The sequence below is a fragment of the Scyliorhinus torazame genome, chromosome 20, assembly GCF_047496885.1.
Source record: "Scyliorhinus torazame isolate Kashiwa2021f chromosome 20, sScyTor2.1, whole genome shotgun sequence".
In the NCBI taxonomy this organism is placed as follows: domain Eukaryota; kingdom Metazoa; phylum Chordata; class Chondrichthyes; order Carcharhiniformes; family Scyliorhinidae; genus Scyliorhinus; species Scyliorhinus torazame.
In genome coordinates, this window is record NC_092726.1 from 30,748,483 (window position 1) to 30,772,854 (window position 24,372).

Consider the following 24,372-nt stretch of genomic DNA (forward strand, 5'->3'; position numbering starts at 1 on the left):
TGCATCATCGATGCGGCTGGACGATCCAGCAAAGCCGACAGCAAACTAGACGCTACGTCCAGACTCCTGATGGAAACGGTAAAAGACGCCAAGCTGCTCGACGTCTGCAGCAACCCTGCAGACGGCGCGCAGCGTAGATACACATGGTCACGGCCAGACGGATCCGTCCGCTCCAGGATAGACTTCTTTTTTGTGTCCCGAGCTTTCACGGTCAGGTCCACCGACGTAACGCCGGTGTTCTTCTCTGACCACTGCCTCCTACTGGCCGACTGCCACCTGCAGGAAGACCAGGGGGTAGGCAGGGGGACGTGGAAGCTAAATGTAAAACTGCTGACCCCTGAGAACATCGAGGAACTCAGGAGGGATTACAAAGGTTGGAGAACCGTGAAACCCCTCTTTGAGGCCCCACATCTCTGGTGGGAAGCAATCAAGGGGAATATCAAGAGGTTTTTCATCCTCAAGGGCGTTCAAAAGGTGAGAGAGAGACGAGGGGTCATGTCCAGGCTCCAGAAAAGTATGCAAAATTTGCTCCAGCTGCAGTCGATGGGGGTGGATGTCAAGGAGGATCTCCAAGAGGTGAAGAGCCAGCAAGCCTCGCTCTACACCTCGGAGGCCTCGAAGGTTATCTTCCGTTCCAGAGTCCGCTCCGTGGAGCAGGACGAAAAGTGCTCACGCTTCTTCTTCCAAAAGGTGCACAGAGACACCTCTGTGATCAGCAGCCTGAAGGAAGAAGATGGCTCTGAAAAGTCATCGCAGTCTGACATCCTGAGGATCAGCCAATCCTTTTATGCCGGACTGTATGACCTGAAGCCAACAGATAGCACTGTTTCCCAGACCTTCCTGTCGACTATCACGGAGGTCATAGGCGACAGCGAGCTGGAAAACCTGGACAAACCACTAACTCTGGACGAGCTGACAAAGGCCGCCAAGTCCTTCGAGACGAGTAAAACTCCCGGAAGCGACGGCTTACCGGTTGAGTTGTATTCGGCTCTGTGGGACTGGATGGGCCCAGACCTGCTGGAAGTGTACGAGAGTATGCTTCTGGAAGGCAGCATGTCAGAGTCCATGAGGAAAGGCATCATCACCCTCATCTACAAACAGAAGGGGGAAAGGGAAGAAATTCGAAATTGGCGACCCATTTCACTGTTGAATGTGGACTACAAAATTCTAGCAAAGGTCATCGCCAATCGGGTCAGGTCTGCTCTGGAGTCGGTGATCCACCCTGACCAGACCTGTGCTGTACCCGGCAGGAAGATCTCTGATAGCCTCGCGCTACTCAGGGATACGATCGCCTCCGTGCAGGACAGGGGGGTGGACACTTGCCTCATCAGCCTTGACCAGGAGAAGGCTTTTGACAGAATATCGCACACCTACATGATGGATGTGCTCTCCAAAATGGGGTTTGGGGAGGGAATTCGCAATTGGATCAAACTGCTCTACACAAACATCTATAGCGCAGTCTCAATCAATGGGTGGGAATCAGAAAAGTTCCAGATCAGATCTGGAGTCAGCCAGGGTGGAGCTCAGGGAGACTAGACATTGCCCTCTGTTGGATTCCGCCAGTACTTGCTGCTTGCACGGATTGCCCTTTGTTCGGCAAAGCTGGAGATGACTTCGACTCGCTCCGTTGGGTGTCACTGGGCCTTCACAGCGTTTCCATTTCATCTGGTGACGACAGGGGACGGCTTGCCAGACGATGTCTTCGTGCTGTGTTTACTGGTTCTGCATGCACAGACTCCACCGTGCTCGGCCAAGCTGGATGTCTCTTGACCAACAGTGAGCGTAGACTAAAAGTTCCAAAGCACAGTCGAGCGCAGCAAGGTGCACCTGAATGTCGGTGGATGAGGAGGACACGAGCCATTGCCGGAAAATATGGGTTATCGCTTCTCGGCCTTTTGGCTCAAATCAAGTGTAGTATCTGTTCTGATCAGTTTAATATCTGATATGTCCTCAATCTGGGGACCGAATGTTAAATTGATTTTTAGGACTCGGAGATGGTTCAGGGGCTTGCTCCATCCGCTCCACGCATCAACCTGGTCTTGCCGTGCTTATAGGAATGGTGCCCTCTCCCCGCTTTGGGGCGCAAAATGTATAAAAGCAGAAAATGCCGCAAATCCTGGCTTACCCTTTTCTCTCTTGTCCAGTTGTCTCATCCTGACCAATTTAAGGCCTTTCAGGCTCCAAAGCATTGCTAGCTTTTCTGCTGTCGGGAGCTCCGTGCACGAATGTTGTGAGCCGATGGACTCAAGGACTTGCGGCAGCCAGGCTCCGTTTTCAGCTGATATGCCGCACAGATTTCCTGCTGCTCTTTACAGGCCACTCACCTTCACACTCGGATGCCGACTTGCCTTCTCCTCACTTCAGTTACCACATCCTGCATAACGGGGAAGTGTGGCGACAGACTGAACGGCATTCTCTTTGGATGTAGGTATACCTTCACGGCGTCTCTTTTCGTTCTCCTGACTCCACGACCAACACGCTAGGGTGGAGCTCAGGGAGACTAGACATTGCCCCCTGTTGGATACCGCCAGTACTTGCTGCTTGCACGGATTGTCCTTTTTTCGGCAAAGGTGGAGATTTCTTCCACTCCCTCCGTTGGGTGTCACTGGCCTTCACAGCGTCTCCATTTCATCTGGTGACGACAGGGGACGGCTTGCCAGACGATGTCTTCGTGTTGTGTTTTACTGGTTCTGCATGCACAGACTCCACCGTGCTCGGCCAAGCTGGAGGATTCTTGACCAACAGTGAGCGTAGACTAAAAGTTCCAAAGCACAGTCGAGCGCAGCAAGGTGCACCTGAATGTCGGTGGATGAGGAGGACAAGAGCCATTGCCGGAAAATATGGGCTATCGCTTCTCGGCCTTTTGGCTCAAATCAAGTGTAGTATCTCTTCTTATCAGTTTAATATCTGATATGTCCTCAATATGGAGACCGAATATTGAATTGATTTTTAGGACTCGGAGATGGTTCAGGGGCTTGTTCTTTCCGCTCCACGCATCAACCTGGGCTTGCAGTGCTTCCAGGAATGGTGCCTTCACCCCGCTTTGGGGCGGAAATGTATGAAAGCAGAAAATGCCGCAAAACCTGCCTACCCCTTTTCTCTGTTGTCCAGTTGCCTCATCTTGACCAATTTAAGGCATTTCAAGCTCCAAAGCATTGCTAGCTTTTTTGCTGGCGGGAGCTTCGTGCACTAATGTTGCGAGTCGATGGACTCGAGGACTTTCGGCAGCCAGGCTCCGTTTTCAGCTGATATGCCGCACAGATTTCCTGCTGCTTTTTACAGGCCACTCACCCTCACCCTCGGATGCCGACTTGCCTTCTCCTCACTTCAGTTGCCACATCCCTTCATCCTGCACAACGGGATACTGTTGCGACAGACTGAACGGCATCCTGTTTGGATGTAGGTATACCTTCACGGCGTCTCTTTTAGTTCTCCTGACTCCACGACCAACACGCCAGGGTGGAGCTCAGGGAGACTAGACATTGCCCTCTGTTGGATTCCGCCAGTACTTGCTGTTTGCACGGATTGCCCTTTGTTCGGCAAAGGTGGAGATGACTTCGACTCCCTCTGTTGGGTGTCACTGGGCCTTCACAGCGTCTCCATTTCATCTGGTGACGACAGGGGACGGCTTGCCAGACGATGTCTTCCTGTTGTGTTTTACTGGTTCTGCATGCTCAGACTCCACCGTGCTCGGCCAAGCTGGATGTCTCTTGTCCAAGAGTGAGCGTAGACTAAAAGTTCCAAAGCACAGTCGAGCGCAGCAAGGTGCACCTGAATGTCGGTGGATGAGGAGGACACGAGCCATTGCCGGAAAATATGGGTTATCGCTTCTCGGCCTTTTGGCTCAAATCAAGTGTAGTATCTGTTCTGATCAGTTTAATATCTGATATGTCCTCAATATGGAGACCGAATATTAAATTGATTTTTAGGACTCTGAGATGGTTCAGGGGCTTGTTCCTTCCGCTCCACGCATCAACCTGGGCTTGCAGTGCTTCCAGGAATGGTGCCTTCACCCCGCTTTGGGGCGGAAATGTATAAAAGCAGAAAATGCCGCAAAACCTGCCTACCCCTTTTCTCTGTTGTCCAGTTGCCTCATCTTGACCAATTTAAGGCATTTCAAGCTCCAAAGCTTTGCTGGCGGGAGCTTCGTGCACTAATGTTGCGAGTCGATGGACTCGAGGACTTTCGGCAGCCAGGCTCCGTTTTCAGCTGATATGCCGCACAGATTTCCTGCTGCTTTTTACAGGCCACTCACCCTCACCCTCGGATGCCGACTTGCCTGCTCCTCACTTCAGTTACCACATCCCTTCATCCTGCACAACGGGATACTGTTGCGACAGACTGAACGGCATCCTGTTTGGATGTAGGTATACCTTCACGGCGTCTCTTTTAGTTCTCCTGACTCCACGACCAACACGCCAGGGTGGAGCTCAGGGAGACTAGACATTGCCCTCTGTTGGATACCGCCAGTACTTGCTGCTTGCACGGATTGCCCTTTGTTCGGCAAAGGTGGAGATGACTTCGACTCCCTCTGTTGGGTGTCACTGGGCCTTCACAGCGTCTCCATTTCATCTGGTGACGACAGGGGACGGCTTGCCAGACGATGTCTTCCTGTTGTGTTTTACTGGTTCTGCATGCTCAGACTCCACCGTGCTCGGCCAAGCTGGATGTCTCTTGTCCAAGAGTGAGCGTAGACTAAAAGTTCCAAAGCACAGTCGAGCGCAGCAAGGTGCACCTGAATGTCGGTGGACGAGGAGGACAAGAGCCATTGCCGGAAAATATGGGCTATCGCTTCTCGGCCTTTTGGCTAAGATCAAGTGTAGTCTCATTTGATCGAGGGAAGCTGAGGATTTCGATGACGATCGTGGATTGGAGAACTCGGAGGGATTGAAGTCGCCAAAGAAAAAACGTTTGGAGCTTGGCTGCTATTGGTGGATCTACATGCTGGCCTAAACCTCGGGTTTAGGCCTAACGCCGATACAGTTTCACACCCAACATACGAGCTATGGATGCAGCTGCATCCCGACCACCAGGCTGGGGCGTGCGAAACACTGTCCGAGTCACAGTGAAGAAAACGGATGGAGAGTCACCTTTGGACCGGAAACACTTCGTGAAGAAGGTGCTGCTCGAGTGCTGTGGGTTTAAAGCAACAGAGATCTTCTGCTTGCAAAACTTCCCCAAGAATGGTTTCTTTGATGTCACCTTCAAGAGCGTCGCAGCGTGCATCAAATTCTTGAACGTCTTCAAGGAAAAAGGTAACCAGAGTCCCTTGTCGATCCTGACTGCGGAACCTCTGTTTACGCTACCGGCACAGCGAAATCGGGTTGTTACACTGCACACGTACAACCCCCACGTCCCTGTATCTGATGTGCTCACGTTCCTCGCCAGGTACGCTGAGCTGAAAAGTGACAGCGTGCAAGTGAAAGACACCTTCGGCATCTGGACAAGTGAGCACCAGGTCAAGGTGACCCTAAGAACGGACAGCAACGGAGCCATCCTGCATCCCCCCTCCAATTTCGCTATTGGAGTAAATCGTGGCTACCTCTACTACGTGGGACAGCCACGAGTATGCCACACCTGTGGCAAAACGGGGCATGTTGCCGCAAACTGCAGTGTGACCTTCTGCAAGAACTGCAGGCAGGAGGGACACATGACTAAGGACTGCAAAGAAGACAAGTGCTGCAACCTGTGTGGGGAGGCCGGCCATCTTTACAGGGCCTGCCCGAAACGCGGGGCGACATACGCTGAAATCATCAGCAGCGGAGTCAAAAAGGCGACCAGAGAGGAGGTGCATACACCCTCCACCGAAAAAGACACCATGGTTCAGAATGAGGAAAAGCAACAGAAGGGCCCCCAACAAAAAGAGGAGGCCCCAGCACCTCCTGACAACCCAACCCCAGCCCCATCTGATGAGGAACACTCAATGGAAGAGGAAGAGGATGGGACAAAGAATAAAGAGCCCTGGGAAACCGTGAACAGGGACAAACGTAAGAGGAAACAAAAAAACAAACTGAAGAACCCCCTGAGGGGTAGTGGCAAAAAGCGACACCTCTCAGCCGGCGCACTTAGTGCCGACACCTCATCCGATGAGGGAAAACAGGACAAGAATCGGCCTCAAATAAAGAGGCAAAGCACCGACGTGGAACGGAAGGCACAGATCCCCCAGACCACCGACCGGGAAGAAAACAAGGTCACAGACCAACCCCCGATAGCAACGAGCAGCAATAACCCAGGTGAAGACCGGCCTGCAACCCCAACACCTACTGACTGCCACGACGAACCCCAGGGCTACACCACCCCCCCAATGCATCTGCATCAAAATCACGGGGCCAGTACGGACCAGAACAGTTTTCTCAGCCCTGCAACTGTGCTAAAGTTTGCGAGCACCACCGGCATGCTGGGGAACATTCAACAGCTGGAACAGCCAACTGTATAGACTCTGGACTCTTGAGATTGGTAAATCTATCTTTTCATAATGGGTTTAAAAATTGCATCCATAAATGTGCGAAGCATCAAAGATACTTCGCGGTGTGTAGCCACACTCAACTATTTGGCAAATGTAAAAGCTGACCTACTGTTCCTGCAGGAGTGCGGAATTCCGCACCTCAGCAACTACAGGCGCTGGTCGAGCTGGTGGTCCCACGGGCCATCCATCTGGTCAGGAGGAAACGACTGCCGCTCCTCCGGCCTGGGTATTCTGCTGCGGGGAGGCAACTTCACCATCTCCGACGTTAAGGAGGTGGTGGGCGGGCGCCTCCTCGTAGCAGACGTGAAATACAAAAACACCCCTCTCAGACTTATTAATGTGTACGCCCCGGCCGTAAAAAGTGAGCGGCTGGCAGTTCTTCAGCAACTCCCACTGCTGTTGGCCACCTCCAAGCCGGTCATCCTGGGTGGTGACTTCAACTGCATCATCGATGCGGCTGGACGATCCAGCAAAGCCGACAGCAAACTAGACGCTACGTCCAGACTCCTGATGGAAACGGTAAAAGACGCCAAGCTGCTCGACGTCTGCAGCAACCCTGCAGACGGCGCGCAGCGTAGATATACATGGTCACGGCCGGATGGGTCCGTCCGCTCCAGGATAGACTTCTTTTTTGTGTCCCGAGCTTTCACGGTCAGGTCCACCGACGTAACGCCGGTGTTCTTCTCTGACCACTGCCTCCTACTGGCCGACTGCCACCTGCAGGAAGACCAGGGGGTAGGCAGGGGGACGTGGAAGCTAAATGTAAAACTGCTGACCCCTGAGAACATCGAGGAACTCAGGAGGGATTACAAAGGTTGGAGAACCGTGAAACCCCTCTTTGAGGCCCCACATCTCTGGTGGGAAGCAATCAAGGGGAATATCAAGAGGTTTTTCATCCTCAAGGGCGTTCAAAAGGTGAGAGAGAGACGAGGGGTCATGTCCAGGCTCCAGAAAAGTATGCAAAATTTGCTCCAGCTGCAGTCGATGGGGGTGGATGTCAAGGAGGATCTCCAAGAGGTGAAGAGCCAGCAAGCCTCGCTCTACACCTCGGAGGCCTCCAAGGTTATCTTCCGTTCCAGAGTCCGCTCCGTGGAGCAGGACGAAAAGTGCTCACGCTTCTTCTTCCAAAAGGTGCACAGAGAGACCTCTGTGATCAGCAGCCTGAAGGAAGAAGATGGCTCTGAAAAGTCATCGCAGTCTGACATCCTGAGGATCAGCCAATCCTTTTATGCCGGACTGTATGACCTGAAGCCAACAGATAGCACTGTTTCCCAGACCTTCCTGTCGACTATCACGGAGGTCATAGGCGACAGCGAGCTGGAAAACCTGGACAAACCACTAACTCTGGACGAGCTGACAAAGGCCGCCAAGTCCTTCGAGACGAGTAAAACTCCCGGAAGCGACGGCTTACCGGTTGAGTTGTATTCGGCTCTGTGGGACTGGATGGGCCCAGACCTGCTGGAAGTGTACGAGAGTATGCTTCTGGAAGGCAGCATGTCAGAGTCCATGAGGAAAGGCATCATCACCCTCATCTACAAGCAGAAGGGGGAAAGGGAAGAAATTCGAAATTGGCGACCCATTTCACTGTTGAATGTGGACTACAAAATTCTAGCAAAGGTCATCGCCAATCGGGTCAGGTCTGCTCTGGAGTCGGTGATCCACCCTGACCAGACCTGTGCTGTACCCGGCAGGAAGATCTCTGATAGCCTCGCGCTACTCAGGGATACGATCGCCTACGTGCAGGACAGGGGGGTGGACACTTGCCTCATCAGCCTTGACCAGGAGAAGGCTTTTGACAGAATATCGCACACCTACATGATGGATGTGCTCTCCAAAATGGGGTTTGGGGAGGGAATTCGCAATTGGATCAAACTGCTCTACACAAACATCTATAGCGCAGTCTCAATCAATGGGTGGGAATCAGAAAAGTTCCAGATCAGATCTGGAGTCAGGCAGGGCTGCCCTCTCTCCTCTGCCCTTTTTGTGTGCTGCATAGAACCTTTTGCCGAGTCCATCAGGAGGGATCCGGGTATAAGAGGAGTGACGATCCCAGGCAGTGGAGGCATGCAAGTCAAGGCCTCCCTGTACATGGACGACGTTGCCGTCTTCTGCTCGGATCCCGCGTCTGTGCGCAGGCTCTTGACCACCTGCGACCAGTTTGAACTGGCCTCGGGAGCCAAGGTAAACCGTGGCAAGAGCGAGGCCATGTTCTTTGGGAACTGGGCCGACCGGTCCTTTGTCCCCTTCACTGTCAGGTCAGATTACCTGAAGGTGCTGGGGATATGGTTCGGAGCTGCTGGGGCGTGCACCAAAAACTGGGAGGAGCGCCTAGGAAAGGTAAGACAGAAACTGGGCTGGTGGGAGCAACGCTCCCTCTCCATTGCGGGCAAAACCCTGGTCATCAGGTGTGAGGTACTCTCGGTGTTGCTGTACGTGGCGCAGGTCTGGCCCATAACCCGACCCTGCGCCACAGCAGTCACCCGGGCCATCTTCAAATTTATCTGGCGATCCAAGATGGACCGTGTCCGAAGGGACACCATGTACAAACCTCTGGAGAAGGGAGGGCGGAACGTACCCAACGCCTCCCTCATCCTGCTGGCCACCTTTGTGTCCAGCTGCATCAAGCTGTGCGTGGACCCCCAGTATGCAAACACCAAGTGTCACTACATACTGAGGTTCTACCTGTCCCCGGTGTTGCGAAGGATGGGCCTGGCCTCATTGCCGCGGAACGCTCCAAGTAGTTGGACCGTACCGCACCACCTGTCCTTTGTGGAAAAGTTTTTGAAGGAAAACACCTTTGACCACAAGGCAATGAAGCAGTGGTCAGCACGTAATGTCCTCGAGGCCCTCAGGGAAAAGGAGACCGTGGAGGACGTTGGATGGTTCCCTGAGCAGACTGCCAGAGTCATCTGGCAGAACGCCTCATCACCAGAACTTTCAAACAAGCACCAAGACCTAGCTTGGCTGGTGGTGAGAAAGGCCCTCCCTGTCAGATTCTTCATGCACACCCGAAGGCTCTGCACCAATGCACGCTGCCCTCGGAGTGGCTGTGGGGGAAATGAGACGGTCACACACCTCCTTGTGGAATGTGCCTTTGCAAAGAAGGTCTGGAGAGAGATGCAGTGGTATTTGTCAAGGTTTATCCCAAACAGATCTGTGACACAGGACTCTGTGCTCTACGGACTGTTTCCAGGGACACACACCGAGACAAATATCAACTGCTGCTGGAAGGTCATCAACTCGGTAAAAGACGCTCTTTGGTCTGCCCGAAACTTGCTGATCTTCCAGTGCAAAGAATTGTCCTCGACCGAGTGTTGCAGACTGGCACATTCCAAGGTCCAGGACTACGTGCTGAGGGACGCACTCAAGCTTGGGGCAGCGGCCGCCAAGGCGCAATGGGGAAAGACCTCTGTGTAAGGGCTTTCCAGCAAATGTACACCGAGGGGCGGGTAACAGTGTAAAGCCCCTCGGTCTGGGCAACCAACGCTCCAATGTATAAAACAAACATGGCACTGTAAATATTTAAGAAGGAATTGTAATGTAAAGAGTGATATGTGTACGACAATATCAAAATTGAATGAAAGAAAGTCAAGGCAACATGTAACCCTGCCGGAAATGTACAGTCAAGACAATTTGAAATGTTTCTGTAATGCTCATGATAAATTTTTATGAATAAAGTATATTTTTTTGAAAAAAAAAAAAAAAAAAAAAAAAATCTGTTCTTATCAGTTTAATATCTGATATGTCCTCAATCTGGGGACCGAATATTAAATTGATTTTTAGGACTCGGAGATGGTTCAGGGGCTTGCCCCTTCCGCTCCACGCATCAACCTGGTCTTGCAGTGCTTCCAGGAATGGTGCCCTCTGCCCGCTTTGGGGCGCAAAATGTATAATAGCAGAAAATGCCGCAAAACCTGACTTACCCTTTTCTCTCTTGTCCAGTTGTCTCATCCTGACCAATTTAAGGCCTTTCAGGCTCCAATGCATTGCTAGCTTTTCTGCTGGCGGGAGCTTCGTGCACGAATGTTGTGAGCCGATGGACTCGCGGACTTGCGGCAGCCAGGCTCCGTTTTCAGCTGATATGCCACACAGATTTCCTGCTGCTCTTTACAGGCCACTCACCTTCACACTCGGATGCCGACTTGCCTTCTCCTCACTTCAGTTACCACATCCCTTCATCCTGCACAACGGGGAAGTGTGGCGACAGACTGAACGGCATTCTCTTTGGATGTAGGTATACCTTCACGGCGTCTCTTTTCGTTCTCCTGACTCCACGACCAACACGCTAGGGTGGAGCTCAGGGAGACTAGACATTGCCCCCTGTTGGATACCGCCAGTACTTGCTGCTTGCACGGATTGTCCTTTTTTCGGCAAAGGTGGAGATTTCTTCCACTCCCTCCGTTGGGTGTCACTGGCCTTCACAGCGTCTCCATTTCATCTGGTGACGACAGGGGACGGCTTGCCAGACGATGTCTTCGTGTTGTGTTTTACTGGTTCTGCATGCACAGACTCCACCGTGCTCGGCCAAGCTGGAGGTTTCTTGACCAACAGTGAGCGTAGACTAAAAGTTCCAAAGCACAGTCGAGCGCAGCAAGGTGCACCTGAATGTCGGTGGATGAGGAGGACAAGAGCCATTGCCGGAAAATATGGGCTATCGCTTCTCGGCATTTTGGCTCAGATCAAGTCTAGTATCTGTTCTTATCCGTTTAATATCTGATATGTCCTCAATATGGAGACCGAATATTAAATTGATTTTTAGGACTCTGAGATGGTTCAGGGGCTTGTTCCTTCCGCTCCACGCATCAACCTGGGCTTGCAGTGCTTCCAGGAATGGTGCCTTCACCCCGCTTTGGGGCGGAAATGTATAAAAGCAGAAAATGCCGCAAAACCTGCCTACCCCTTTTCTCTGTTGTCCAGTTGCCTCATCTTGACCAATTTAAGGCATTTCAAGCTCCAAAGCTTTGCTGGCGGGAGCTTCGTGCACTAATGTTGCGAGTCGATGGACTCGAGGACTTTCGGCAGCCAGGCTCCGTTTTCAGCTGATATGCCGCACAGATTTCCTGCTGCTTTTTACAGGCCACTCACCCTCACCCTCGGATGCCGACTTGCCTGCTCCTCACTTCAGTTACCACATCCCTTCATCCTGCACAACGGGATACTGTTGCGACAGACTGAACGGCATCCTGTTTGGATGTAGGTATACCTTCACGGCGTCTCTTTTAGTTCTCCTGACTCCACGACCAACACGCCAGGGTGGAGCTCAGGGAGACTAGACATTGCCCTCTGTTGGATTCCGCCAGTACTTGCTGTTTGCACGGATTGCCCTTTGTTCGGCAAAGGTGGAGATGACTTCGACTCCCTCTGTTGGGTGTCACTGGGCCTTCATAGCGTCTCCATTTCATCTGGTGACGACAGGGGACGGCTTGCCAGACGATGTCTTCCTGTTGTGTTTTACTGGTTCTGCATGCTCAGACTCCACCGTGCTCGGCCAAGCTGGATGTCTCTTGTCCAAGAGTGAGCGTAGACTAAAAGTTCCAAAGCACAGTCGAGCGCAGCAAGGTGCACCTGAATGTCGGTGGACGAGGAGGACAAGAGCCATTGCCGGAAAATATGGGCTATCGCTTCTCGGCATTTTGGCTCAGATCAAGTGTAGTCTCATTTGATCGAGAGAAGCTGAGGATTTCCATGTCGGTCGTGGATTGGAGAACTCGGAGGGATTGAAGTCGTCAAAGAGGAAACGTTTGGAGCTTGTCTGCTATTGGTGGATCTGCATGCTGGCCTAAACCTCTGGTTTAGGCCTAACGCCTATGCAGTTTCACACCCAACGTACGAGCTATGGATGCAGCTGCATCCCGACCACCAGGCTGGGGAGTGCGAAACACTGTCCGAGTCACAGTGAAGAAAACGGATGGAGAGTCACCTTTGGATCGGATACTCTTCGTGAAGCGGGTGCTTCTCGAGTGTTGTGGGTTTAAAGCAACAGAAATCTTCTGCTTGCAAAATTTCCCCAAGAATGGTTTCTTTGATGTCACCTTCAAGAGCGTCGCAGCGTGCATCAAATTCTTGAATGTCTTCAAGGAAAAAGGTAACCAGAGTCCCCTGTCGATCCTGACTGCGGAGCCTCTGTTTACGCTACCGGCACAGCGAAATCGGGTTGTTACACTGCACACGTACAACCCCCATGTCCCTGTGTCTGATGTGCTCACGTTCCTTGCCAGTTACGCTGAGCTGAAAAGTGACAGCGTGCAAGTGAAAGACACCTTCGGCATCTGGACAAGTGAGCACCAGGTTAAGGTGACCCTAAGAACGGACAGCAACGGAGCCATCCTGCATCCCCCCTCCAACTTCGCTATTGGAGTAAATCGTGGCTACCTCTACTACGTGGGACATCTACGAGTATGCCACACCTGTGGCAAAACGGGGCATGTTGCCGCAAACTGCAGTGTGACCTTCTGCAAAAACTGCAGGCAGGAGGGACACATGACTAAGGACTGCAAGGAAGACAAGTGCTGCAACCTGTGTGGGGAGGCCGGCCATCTTTACAGGGCCTGCCGAAACGCGGGTCGACATACGCTCAAATCATCAGCAGCGGAGTTAAAAAGGCGACCAGAGAGGAGGTGCATACACCCTCCACCGAAAAAGACACCACGGCTCAGAATGAGGAAAAGGAACAGAAGGGCCCCCAACAAAAAGAGGAGGCCCCAGCACCTCCTGACAACCCAGCGCCAGCCCCATCTGATGAGGAACACTCAATGGAAGAGGAAGAGGATGGGACAAAGAATAAAGAGCCCTGGGAAACAGTGAACAGGGACAAACGAAAGAGAAAACAAAAAAACAAACTGAAGAACCCCCCGAGGGGTAGTGGCAAAAAGCGACACCTTTCAGCCAGCGTACTTAGCGCCGACACCTCATCCGATGAGTGAAAACAGGACAGGAATCGGCCTCAAATAAAGAGGCATAGCACCAACGTGGAACGGAAGGCACAGACCCCCCCAGACCACCGACCGGGAAGAAAACAAGGTCACAGACCAACCCCCGATAGTAACGGGCAGCAACAACCCAGGTGAAGACCGGCCTGCAACCCCAACACCTACTGAGTGCCACGACGAACCCCAGGGCTACACCACCCCCCCCCCCCCCCCAATGCATCTGCATCAAAATCACGGGGCCAGTACGGACCAGAACAGTTTTCTCAGCCCTGCAACTGTGCTAAATTTTGCGAGCACCACCGGCATGCTGGGGAACATCGAACAGCTGGAACAGCCAACTGTATAGACTCTGGACTCTTGAGACTGGTAAATCTACCTTTTTATAATGGGGTTAAAAATTGCATCCATAAATGTGCGAAGCATCAAAGATACTTCGCGGTGTGTAGCCAAACTCAACTATTTGGCAAATGTAAAAGCTGACCTACTGTTCCAACAGGAGTGCGGAATTCCGCACCTCAGCAACTACAGGCGCTGGTCGGGCTGGTGGTCCCACGGGCCGTCCATCTGGTCAGGAGGAAACGACTGCCGCTCCTCCGGCCTGGGTATTCTGCTGCGGGGAGGCAACTTCACCATCTCCGACGTTAAGGAGGGCGGGCGCCTCCTCGTAGCAGACGTGAAATACAAAAACACCCCTCTCAGACCTATTAATGTGTACGCCCCGGCCGTAAAAAGTGAGCGGCTGGCAGTTCTTCAGCAACTCCCACTGCTGTTGGCCACCTCCAAGCCGGTCATCCTGGGTGGTGACTTCAACTGCATCATCGATGCGGCTGGACGATCCAGCAAAGCCGACAGCAAACTAGACGCTACGTCCAGACTCCTGATGGAAACGGTAAAAGACGCCAAGCTGCTCGACGTCTGCAGCAACCCTGCAGACGGCGCGGAGCGTAGATACACATGGTCACGGCCAGACGGGTCCGTCCGCTCCAGGATAGACTTCTTTTTTGTGTCCCGAGCTTTCACGGTCAGGTCCACCGACGTAACGCCGGTGTTCTTCTCTGACCACTGCCTCCTACTGGCCGACTGCCACCTGCAGGAAGACCAGGGGGTAGGCAGGGGGACGTGGAAGCTAAATGTAAAACTGCTGACCCCTGAGAACATCGAGGAACTCAGGAGGGATTACAAAGGTTGGAGAACCGTGAAACCCCTCTTTGAGGCCCCACATCTCTGGTGGGAAGCAATCAAGGGGAATATCAAGAGGTTTTTCATCCTCAAGGGCGTTCAAAAGGTAAGAGAGAGACGAGGGGTCATGTCCAGGCTCCAGAAAAGTATGCAAAATTTGCTCCAGCTGCAGTCGATGGGGGTGGATGCCAAGGAGGATCTCCAAGAGGTGAAGAGCCAGCAAGCCTCGCTCTACACCTCGGAGGCCTCCAAGGTTATCTTCCGTTCCAGAGTCCGCTCCGTGGAGCAGGACGAAAAGTGCTCACGCTTCTTCTTCCAAAAGGTGCACAGAGAGACCTCTGTGATCAGCAGCCTGAAGGAAGAAGATGGCTCTGAAAAGTCATCGCAGTCTGACATCCTGAGGATCAGCCAATTCTTTTATGCCGGACTGTATGACCTGAACCCAACAGATAGCACTGTTTCCCAGACCTTCCTGTCGACTATCACGGAGGTCATAGGCGACAGAGAGCTGGAAAACCTGGACAAACCACTAACTCTGGACGAGCTGACAAAGGCCGTCAAGTCCTTCGAGACGAGCAAAACTCCCGGAAGCGACGGCTTACCGGTTGAGTTGTATTCGGCTCTGTGGGACTGGATCGGCCCAGACCTGCTGGTAGTGTACGAGAGTATGCTTCTGGAAGGCAGCATGTCAGAGTCCATGAGGAAAGGCATCATCACCCTCATCTACAAGAAGAAGGGGGAAAGGGAAGAAATTCGAAATTGGCGACCCATTTCACTGTTGAATGTGGACTACAAAATTCTAGCAAAGGTCCTCGCCAATCGGGTCAGGTCTGCTCTGGAGTCGGTGATCCACCCTGACCAGACCTGTGCTGTACCCGGCAGGAAGATCTCTGATAGCCTCGCGCTACTCAGGGATACGATCGCCTACGTGCAGGACAGGGGGGTGGACACTTGCCTCATCAGCCTTGACCAGGAGAAGGCTTTTGACAGAATATCGCACACCTACATGATGGATGTGCTCTCCAAAATGGGGTTTGGGGAGGGAATTCGCAATTGGATCAAACTGCTCTACACAAACATCTATAGCGCAGTCTCAATCAATGGGTGGGAATCAGAAAAGTTCCAGATCAGATCTGGAGTCAGGCAGGGCTGCCCTCTCTCCTCTGCCCTTTTTGTGTGCTGCATAGAACCTTTTGCCGAGTCCATCAGGAGGGATCCGGGTATAAGAGGAGTGACGATCCCAGGCAGTGGAGGCATGCAAGTCAAGGCCTCCCTGTACATGGACGACGTTGCCGTCTTCTGCTCGGATCCTGCGTCTGTACGCAGGCTCTTGACCATCTGCGACCAGTTTGAACTGGCCTCTGGAGCCAAGGTAAACCGGGGCAAGAGCGAGGCCATGTTCTTTGGGAACTGGGCCGACCGGTCCTTTGTCCCCTTCACTGTCAGGTCAGATTACCTGAAGGTGCTGGGGATATGGTTCGGAGCTGCTGGGGCGTGCACCAAAAACTGGGAGGAGCGCATCGGAAAGGTAAGACAGAAACTGGGCTGGTGGGAGCAACGCTCCCTCTCCATTGCGGGCAAAACCCTGGTCATCAGGTGTGAGGTACTCTCGGTGCTACTGTACGTGGCGCAGGTCTGGCCCATAACCCGACCCTACGCCACAGCAGTCACCCGGGCCATCTTCAAATTTATCTGGCGATCCAAGATGGACCGTGTCCGAAGGGACACCATGTACAAACCTCTGGAGAAGGGAGGGCGGAACGTACCCAACGCCTCCCTCATCCTGTTGGCCACCTTTGTGTCCAGCTGCATCAAGCTGAGCGTGGACCCCCAGTATGCAAACACCAAGTGTCACTACATACTGAGGTTCTACCTGTCCCCGGTGTTGCAAAGGATGGGCCTGGCCTCATTGCCGCGGAACGCTCCAAGTAGTTGGACCATACCGTACCACCTTTGACCACAAGGCAATGAAGCAGTGGTCAGCACGTAATGTCCTCGAGGCCCTCAGGGAAAAAGAGACCGTGGAGGACGTTGGATGGATCCCTGAGCAGACTGCCAGAGTCATCTGGCAGAACGCCTCATCACCAGAACTTTCAAACAAGCACCAAGACCTAGCTTGGCTGGTGGTGAGAAGGGCCCTCCCTGTCAGATTCTTCATGCACACCCGAAGGCTCTGCAGCAATGCACGCTGCCCTCGGAGTGGCTGTGGGGGAAATGAGACGGTCACACACCTCCTTGTGGAATGTGCCTTTGCAAAGAATGTCTGGAGAGAGATGCAGTGGTATTTTTCAAGGTTTATCCCAACCAGATCTGTGACACAGGACTCTGTGCTCTACGGACTGTTTCCAGGGACACACACCGAGACAAATATCAACTGCTGCTGGAAGGTCATCAACTCGATAAAAGACGCTCTTTGGTCTGCCCGAAACTTGCTGATCTTCCAGTGCAAAGAATTGTCCTCGACCGAGTGTTGCAGACTGGCACATTCCAAGGTCCAGGACTACGTGCTGAGGGACGCACTCAAGCTTGGGGCAGCTGCCGCCAAGGCGCAATGGGGAAAGACCACTGTGTAAAGTCTTTCCAGCAAATGTACACCGAGGGGCCGGTAACAGTGTAAAGCCCCTCGGTCGGGGCAACCAACACTCCAATGTATAAAACAAACATGCCACTGTAAATATTTAAGAAGGAATTGTAATGTAAAGAGTGATATGTGTACGACAATATCAAAAGTGAATGAAAGAAAGTCAAGGCAACATGTAACCCTGCCGGAAATGTACAGTCAAGACAATTTGAAATGTTTCTGTAATGCTCATGATAAATTTTTATGAATAAAGTATATTTTATTGAAAAAAAAAAAAAAAAATCTGTTCTTATCAGTTTAATATCTGATATGTCCTCAATCTGGGGACCGAATATTAAATTGATTTTTAGGACTCGGAGATGGTTCAGGGGCTTGCTCCTTCCGCTCCACGCATCAACCTGGTCTTACCATGCTTCCAGGAATCGTGCGTTCACCCCGCTTTGAAGCGCAAATGGTGTGGAAACAGAAAATGGCGCAAAAACTGCCTTCCCCTTTTCTCTCTTGTCCAGTTGTCTCATCCTGGCCTATTTAAGGCCTTTCAGGCTCCAAAGCATTGCTAGCTTTTCTGCTGGCGGGAGCTTCGTGCACGAATGTTGCGAGCCGATGGACTCGCGGACTTGCGGCAGCCAGGCTCCGTTTTCAGCTGATATGCCACACAGATTTCCTGCTGCTTTTTACAGGCCACTCACCCTCACCCTCGGATGCCGACTTGCCTTCTCCTCACTTCAGTTACCACATCCCTTGATCCTGCACAACGGGGAAGTGTGGCGACAGACTGAACGGCATCCTGTTTGGATGTAGGTATACCTTCACGGCGTCTCTTTTCGTTCTCCTGACTCCACGACCAACACGCCAGGGTGGAGCTCAGGGAGACTAGACATTGCCCCCTGTTGGATTCCGCCAGTACTTGCTGCTTGCACGGATTGCCCTTTGTTCGGCAAAGGTGGAGGTTTCTTCGACTCCCTGCGTTGGGTGTCACTGGCCTTCACAGCGTCTCCATTTCTTCTGGTGACGACAGTGGAAGGTGTGCCAGACGATGTCTCCCTGTTGTGTTTTACTGGTTCTGCATGCACAGACTCCACAGTGCTCGGCCAAGCTGGAGATCTCTTGCCAACCGTGACCGTAGACTAAACGTTCCAAAGCACAGTCGAGCGCAGCAAGGTGCACCTGAATATCGGTGGGCAAGGAGGACAAGAGCCATAGCCGGGAAATATGGGTTATCGCTTCTCGGCCTTTTGGCTATGATCAACTGTATATTGGATCAAGAGAAGTTGAGGATTGCGATGTCGATCGTGGATTGGAGAACACGGAGGGATTGAAGTCTTCGAAGAGGAAACGTTTAGAATTTGGCTGCTATTGGGGGATCTACATGCTGGGCTAAGCCTCTGGTTTAGGCCTAATGCCGATACAGTTTAGACTCAACGTATGAGCTATGGCTGCAGCTGCATCCCGACCACCAGGCTGGGGTGTGCGAAACTGTCCGAATCACAGCGAAGAAGGTGGAAGAGGAGTCACCTGTGGACCGAAACTTCTTCGTGAAGAGGGTGCTGCTCGAGCGCTGCGGGTTTCAACAACAGATACCTTCTGCTTGCAAAACCACCCCAACAATGGATATTTTGATGTCACCTTCAAGAGTGTTGCAGCATGCATCAAATTCTTGAACGTCTTTAAAGAAAAGGGCAACCTGAGTCCCCTGTCGATCCTGACTGTGGAGCCTCTGTTTACGCTCCGTCGCAGAAAAACCGGATTGTTACACTGCACACGTACAACCGCCACGTCCCCGTGTCTGATGTGCTCACGTTCCTCGTCTGGAACGCTGAGCTGAAAAGTGACAGCGTGCAACTGATGGACACCTTCGGCATCTGGACAAGTGAGCACCACATCAAAGTGACTCTGAGAACAGAGGGCAGCGGAACCATCCTGCATCCCCCCTCCAGTTTCGCCATTGGAGGAAATCGTGGCTACCTCTACTATGTGGGACAGCCACGAGTATGCCGCACCTGTGGCAAAACGGGACATGTTGCCGCCAACTGCAATGTCACCTTCTCCAACAACTGCAAGCAGGAGGGACACATGACTAAGGATTGCAAGGAAGACAAGTGCTGCAACCTGTGTGGGGAGGCCGGCCATCTGTACAGGGCCTGCCCGGAACGCGGGGCAACGTATGCACAAATCATCAGCGGCGGAGTCAAAAAGGCGACCTCAGAGAAGGTTGATGCCACCTCCATCGACAAAGACACCACAGCACAGAATGTGTAAAAGCACCAGAAGGGCCCTCAACAAAAAGGGGAGGCCCCAGCACGCACTGACAACACAACCCCAACCTCATCTGACGAGGAACACTCAATGGAAGAGGATGGAACGAAGATTCAAGAGGAATAAAAGGTGAACCACATTAAACCAGCTGTACCGCTCCGTGGAAATCTCAGAGACAACCCCAGACAATGAGGCTCTGAGATGAATGTGTGTTTAAAAGGTGCGGGATGCAGAATGTGCCGGTGAAAAGGCGGCTGCACCTTTCCTCTGTGTCTGTCAATGAATTAAAGACACAAATCCCTCTCTGTCTCAAACCTCTGTCAGTGTGGCTGATTCAACTGCTTCAAGGCTGCCGCCTGCTGGTGGTTCACAGCCGCTGCAGGCGCTGCTCTGCGGCCAGAGAGACGTCGGCGGCTGTTTCCCGTCCCGGCCGCCAGAGGGCGTGGGTCACTCTCCCAGATGCCGATGCTGCTTCCGCTCCTCCCAGTATCACCTCCTGTCCGTAGCCCGGCCCGGCCGCTGCTTGTTGGCGGAACATCCGGGTCCCGGTGTTGGGCGGGGCATCCGCCATGTTGCCGTGACGTCGCTGCGACCTCCTCCTCTCCACCCACCGGTTATTTCAGAGATAAGAGGAAGAAGCGGCTGTTGGGAAACGGGGGAGTTGACTTAAATTCAGAGCCGCCCCCAGGAAATGAATTAAAATCAAATCAACAGGTCATTTCATAACCCAGTGACGGCTGCGGGACTGCGCATGCGCCGCCGCATCCCCCAGAGTGCGGCCAGAGGAGCCCAGGTTTTAAAAATAAATCAAATTGTCAAAAACAGATCAAAACTGGAATCGAAGCTTCAAAACCGAGAAGGAAGAGGAATTCAGACGGGAGAGGATGCGAGTAATTATAATCATCAGATGCAAATTAAATATTCAAACATGCGCCTGTGCTCATGTGCGGAGGGGCTTTCCCCCAGAGGACAGCGCGCGGGGCATCACCTCAATGAAGCCGTTTCCCCTGGCAACTCAAGATTGCCGCCGGCCGTCTCCCCTGGCAACCCAAAATGGCGCCGGCCGCCACACCGAGCAACTCAAGCTGGCCGCCATCCGCAGGCTGTGGTTGTGGCGCAGGCGCAGTAGCGACTCCTGAAGCCCATTGTCCAGATTGAATGTGATTGGATGGAGCAGGAGATGGTCAACAATTCCCGAAGGCAGAGACTGGCCAATGGCAGCATCTTTATTGACAAAACCAGTTCACATTGACTGAGCTTCAGCTCAATCTCAACGATGGCCGTTGACCAGCTCCACATTGAAACCACCGCGCCATCCACGGTGAAAAGTCCTTCTTACAAAGTAGACGTCTATCCTGAGATTGGACATTGCCCGTGACCCACAATATAACAGAAATTCCAAACTCAAATCACAAGCAATGTGACAAAGGGCCACCCAGGCACAACACCAGAGTTTGGTTTGACCAACACCAATGTGTGTTTGATTCTGGTGCCACGCACTCCGACCTGGTGTGGGATCATTCTGAGGCAAAGAGACATCACGATAACATCAGACGAAACATTGTGCCTTTTAATCTCTCTCCCTCTGACAGTCCCCGAGCAGGTACAACACGGCCATTAGACAGCCGTTCAGGTTGGGTGGATTGGCCATGAAAAACTGCCCGTTAATGTCCAAGTGTGTGCAGGTTAGGTTACTGGGTTATTGGGGTCGAGGGGGGTGGGCGGAGGAGTGGAACTCGGTACAGTACACTTTCGGAGGGTTGGCGTAGACTCAATGGGCCAAATGGCTTCCTTCTGTAATTGGAGTCATAAAATCATACAGCACAGAAAGGGCCATTCGGCCCATTGCGCTTGTGCGGGTCATAAATGAACAACTAACCATTCTAATGCCGTTTTCCAGGACTTGGCCCATAGCCTTCTATGCCGTGTAGGAATTCCATGTGATTCCATAAAATGTGCTCTTGATATCCATGATGGATTCTACTTCCACTTCAATGTCAGGCAGTATATTCAGGACAATAGTCACTGACTACATTAATACAATTCCTCAGTCACCTCTGTCGCAAAACCATCGACAACCGCTTCATCAGTGACCTTCCCTCCATCATAAGATCGCTGATAATTGCACAATCTTCATCACCATACACAACTCCTCAGACAATGAAATGGAAAATGTGATCATACGAAGCAGGTCAGGCAGCATCTATGGAGATGCAAACAAATTACTTGAGTTATATGACACAGGAGTGCATCAGAAGCTCAGCAGATTGATTCTTGGGAGGGAAGATTGTCGCCTTGGAGAGATTGGGTTGACAGCACCTGCATTCACTAGAATTGAGAAGAATGGGAGGGAATCGAATTGAACCGTATAAAAAACTGACAGTGCTGGAGAGGCTGGATGCAGGGATGTTCGTTATTCTGGTTGGGGGCTGGGGAAGAAGAAGGTGTCACTGCAAATTGTTTCCATTCAAATAGTCACCCAATGCCCTCTTGAGTGCCTCGATTCAAACCTTCCACCAATGTGCCAAGGGCAGCATGGTAGCCTTGTGGATAGCACAATTGCTTCACAGCTCCAGGGTCCCAGGTTCGATTCCAGCTTGGGTCCCTGTCTGTGCGGAGTCTGCACATCCTCCCTGTGTGTGCGTGGGTTTCCTCCGGGTGCTCCGGTTTCCTCCCACAGTCCAAAGATGTGCAGGTTAGGTGGATTGGCTATGATAAATTGCCCTTAGTGTCCAAAATTGCCCTTAGTGTTGGGTGGGGTTACTGGGTTATGGGGATAGGGTGGTGGTGTTGACCTTGGGTAGGGTGCTCTTTCCAAGAGCCGGTGCACACTCGATGGGCCGAATGGCCTCCTTCTACACTGTAAATTCTACGAAAGCAAATTATTTTACTCCCATCATTCAAAGCTGATCCATTGTCCATCAAAAAAATCAATTGCTTCAACAAATGTACGGAAATATGATATCCTTTTGCGCTATTCATGACCATATTGTTGTGGGCGAGGCGTTTTTAGAACCCGAAAATCTATCATGGAGTTCAACCAACCTCTCCCTTTAATGGATTTGTTGCTTTTCCTAGCACACGGCTTTTTCCCGAGGTGTAGGATTGCAATTATGGATACGTGGGTTTTTAAACACAAAACACTTTTATTCCATAAACTCAACTTAACATCTTAAATAAACATTGGATCTCTTAACACCCTTTTCTTCAAAGATAACTCAGAAAATATTGCAACAGTAAATAATTCCTAAAAATGTTCCTTCGAACTTCCAAAAGACTTAACACCTTCAAACAAAATCACATCAGGTTGAAGGCTTTACTTTAAATCACCCAAAATGATCCACGGATAGTCTTTCATGGCAGAGACCCAGCTCACTGTAAAGCACAGAAACACACAAGCTGCTTTTTAAAACTGCAGCTCTCTGGAAACTCCGAGACACAGACACGCTCTTTTTCCAACTGCAAAACAAAACTGCAAAATGGCTGACCTGACCTCAGCTCCACCCACTCTCTGACATCACTGTTTTCTTAAAGGTACATTGCTTCAACATCCATGTCTTAAAGGTACTCTCACATGACAATGTCCTGTGCTTCTATGTTACACCGATATTGTATTTTGATCAGATCACTGGGGTTGTGTTATCTGGTCGAAGGTTTTTCCAGAAGGAAATCCGGTGGAGGAGAGGTTGCGACATTACAATTCTCTTGGGCAGCCAGATTGCAATTGCAGGTAGGCTATTACTAGGCCAAGCATTACCCAGCCTCCTGTTTCTGACCCCGAAAACCTCTACCGCAGGGATAACCTGTCAGTTCTTGCCAGGTTGGGTGAAGTATCTATTAAACTATCAAGAAAAAGATTCTTACATTTACAAGTTCAGGACAATTACCAACACACCATACCCTAGCCTAAAATCACATCAGTGGCATTGGAATGGGGAAGATTATGTATTCCTTAAAAAACAAACCCACAAATAACAAGTCAAATTTGTTATTGAAGTCAATGCCTGGACGATCATTTTCCAGCATCCCATAATCAGACGGGCATCCCCCAGAGCCGAGGGGTTAGACAAGCAAAGTGAAAGAGAACACATTATATTTAATGGAGTGTGTTTTGACACATAGAAGTGTCCCCAACAAAACTGGAGAGTAAGGAAGATGGAGGATATTCCTTCAGACACTATCGCAGAGGCAGACTTCTGTCAAAATATTAATAGTAAGTGTGGGAAACATTTGCAATAATTCTATACATGATTAAGGAGAATGAAATAAATAGTTAATTGGTCGATAATTTTTACAACGCACTGTGGGACATGGTCTGTGTGGGTATGTTGTTACAAATGGATCTTCCATCCTTTTTTTTAAAGAACAACATTGAACGAAATGTCCTTGTCACTAGGTTATATATGCGGTTGTAAAAAAAACATGTAAAAAGTTCTCCCATATTCTTAGAGGTTTTGCCTTTCGCCATAGCTTATATTTTACCATTCTGACAATTCAGAAAAATAACAATAAATGTATAAATTTCCACTTTGAGCATTGTATCTCAATTAGAATTCCGTGAAGGTTTCGTGGCCAAATCCCGTGAAACCCCGTTGGCTTCATCAACAGACAGCCCCTCCCTACACCACCAACCCGCCACTCGCTGACACAGAGACACAGCATCTGCTGTCAAAAATAACGGCCTTTGCGATCATGCGCTACATAATGTTCCAAGATGCAGCATGCAGTGGTGGCATTTCAGGCCTTAACACAGGGAGCATGTTGTGGGCCTGGTTTGGAAGGATGGGGTTGAGGGGCAGAGGGGTGCGGTGCGGTGCCCCAGGATATAGTGTGATGCTGTCCACAGTTGTCTTCATAAGACACCGTAAATCATGCTCGATGGTTGGAAATATGAAGGCACGGCTAGGGAATAAACAGAGAATTTGGCAGCCCTCAAATAGTAAAATTATTTGATGAAAATT

At 51.4% G+C, this 24,372-nt stretch overlaps 5 non-coding genes and 1 pseudogene across 5 annotated transcripts; all 6 read left to right on the forward strand.

Moving 5' to 3' along the window:
• The first annotated feature begins 1,879 nt into the window (after positions 1–1,879).
• Positions 1,880–2,070, forward strand: LOC140397849 (U2 spliceosomal RNA). Its single transcript, XR_011937274.1, has one exon. It is a non-coding gene; the product is annotated as a U2 spliceosomal RNA (small nuclear RNA).
• A 777-nt stretch (positions 2,071–2,847) lies between these two features.
• LOC140397885 (U2 spliceosomal RNA) lies at positions 2,848–3,038 on the forward strand. The gene has a single exon (XR_011937308.1). It is a non-coding gene; the product is annotated as a U2 spliceosomal RNA (small nuclear RNA).
• Positions 3,039–3,823: 785 nt separating this feature from the next.
• LOC140397886 (U2 spliceosomal RNA) lies at positions 3,824–4,014 on the forward strand. The gene has a single exon (XR_011937309.1). It is a non-coding gene; the product is annotated as a U2 spliceosomal RNA (small nuclear RNA).
• A 6,131-nt stretch (positions 4,015–10,145) lies between these two features.
• Positions 10,146–10,334, forward strand: LOC140397172 (U2 spliceosomal RNA). Its single transcript, XR_011936742.1, has one exon. It is a non-coding gene; the product is annotated as a U2 spliceosomal RNA (small nuclear RNA).
• Positions 10,335–11,119: 785 nt separating this feature from the next.
• LOC140397910 (U2 spliceosomal RNA) lies at positions 11,120–11,310 on the forward strand. The gene has a single exon (XR_011937332.1). It is a non-coding gene; the product is annotated as a U2 spliceosomal RNA (small nuclear RNA).
• Positions 11,311–17,409: 6,099 nt separating this feature from the next.
• Positions 17,410–17,590, forward strand: LOC140397344 (U2 spliceosomal RNA; annotated as a pseudogene).
• The last annotated feature ends 6,782 nt before the right edge of the window (positions 17,591–24,372 follow it).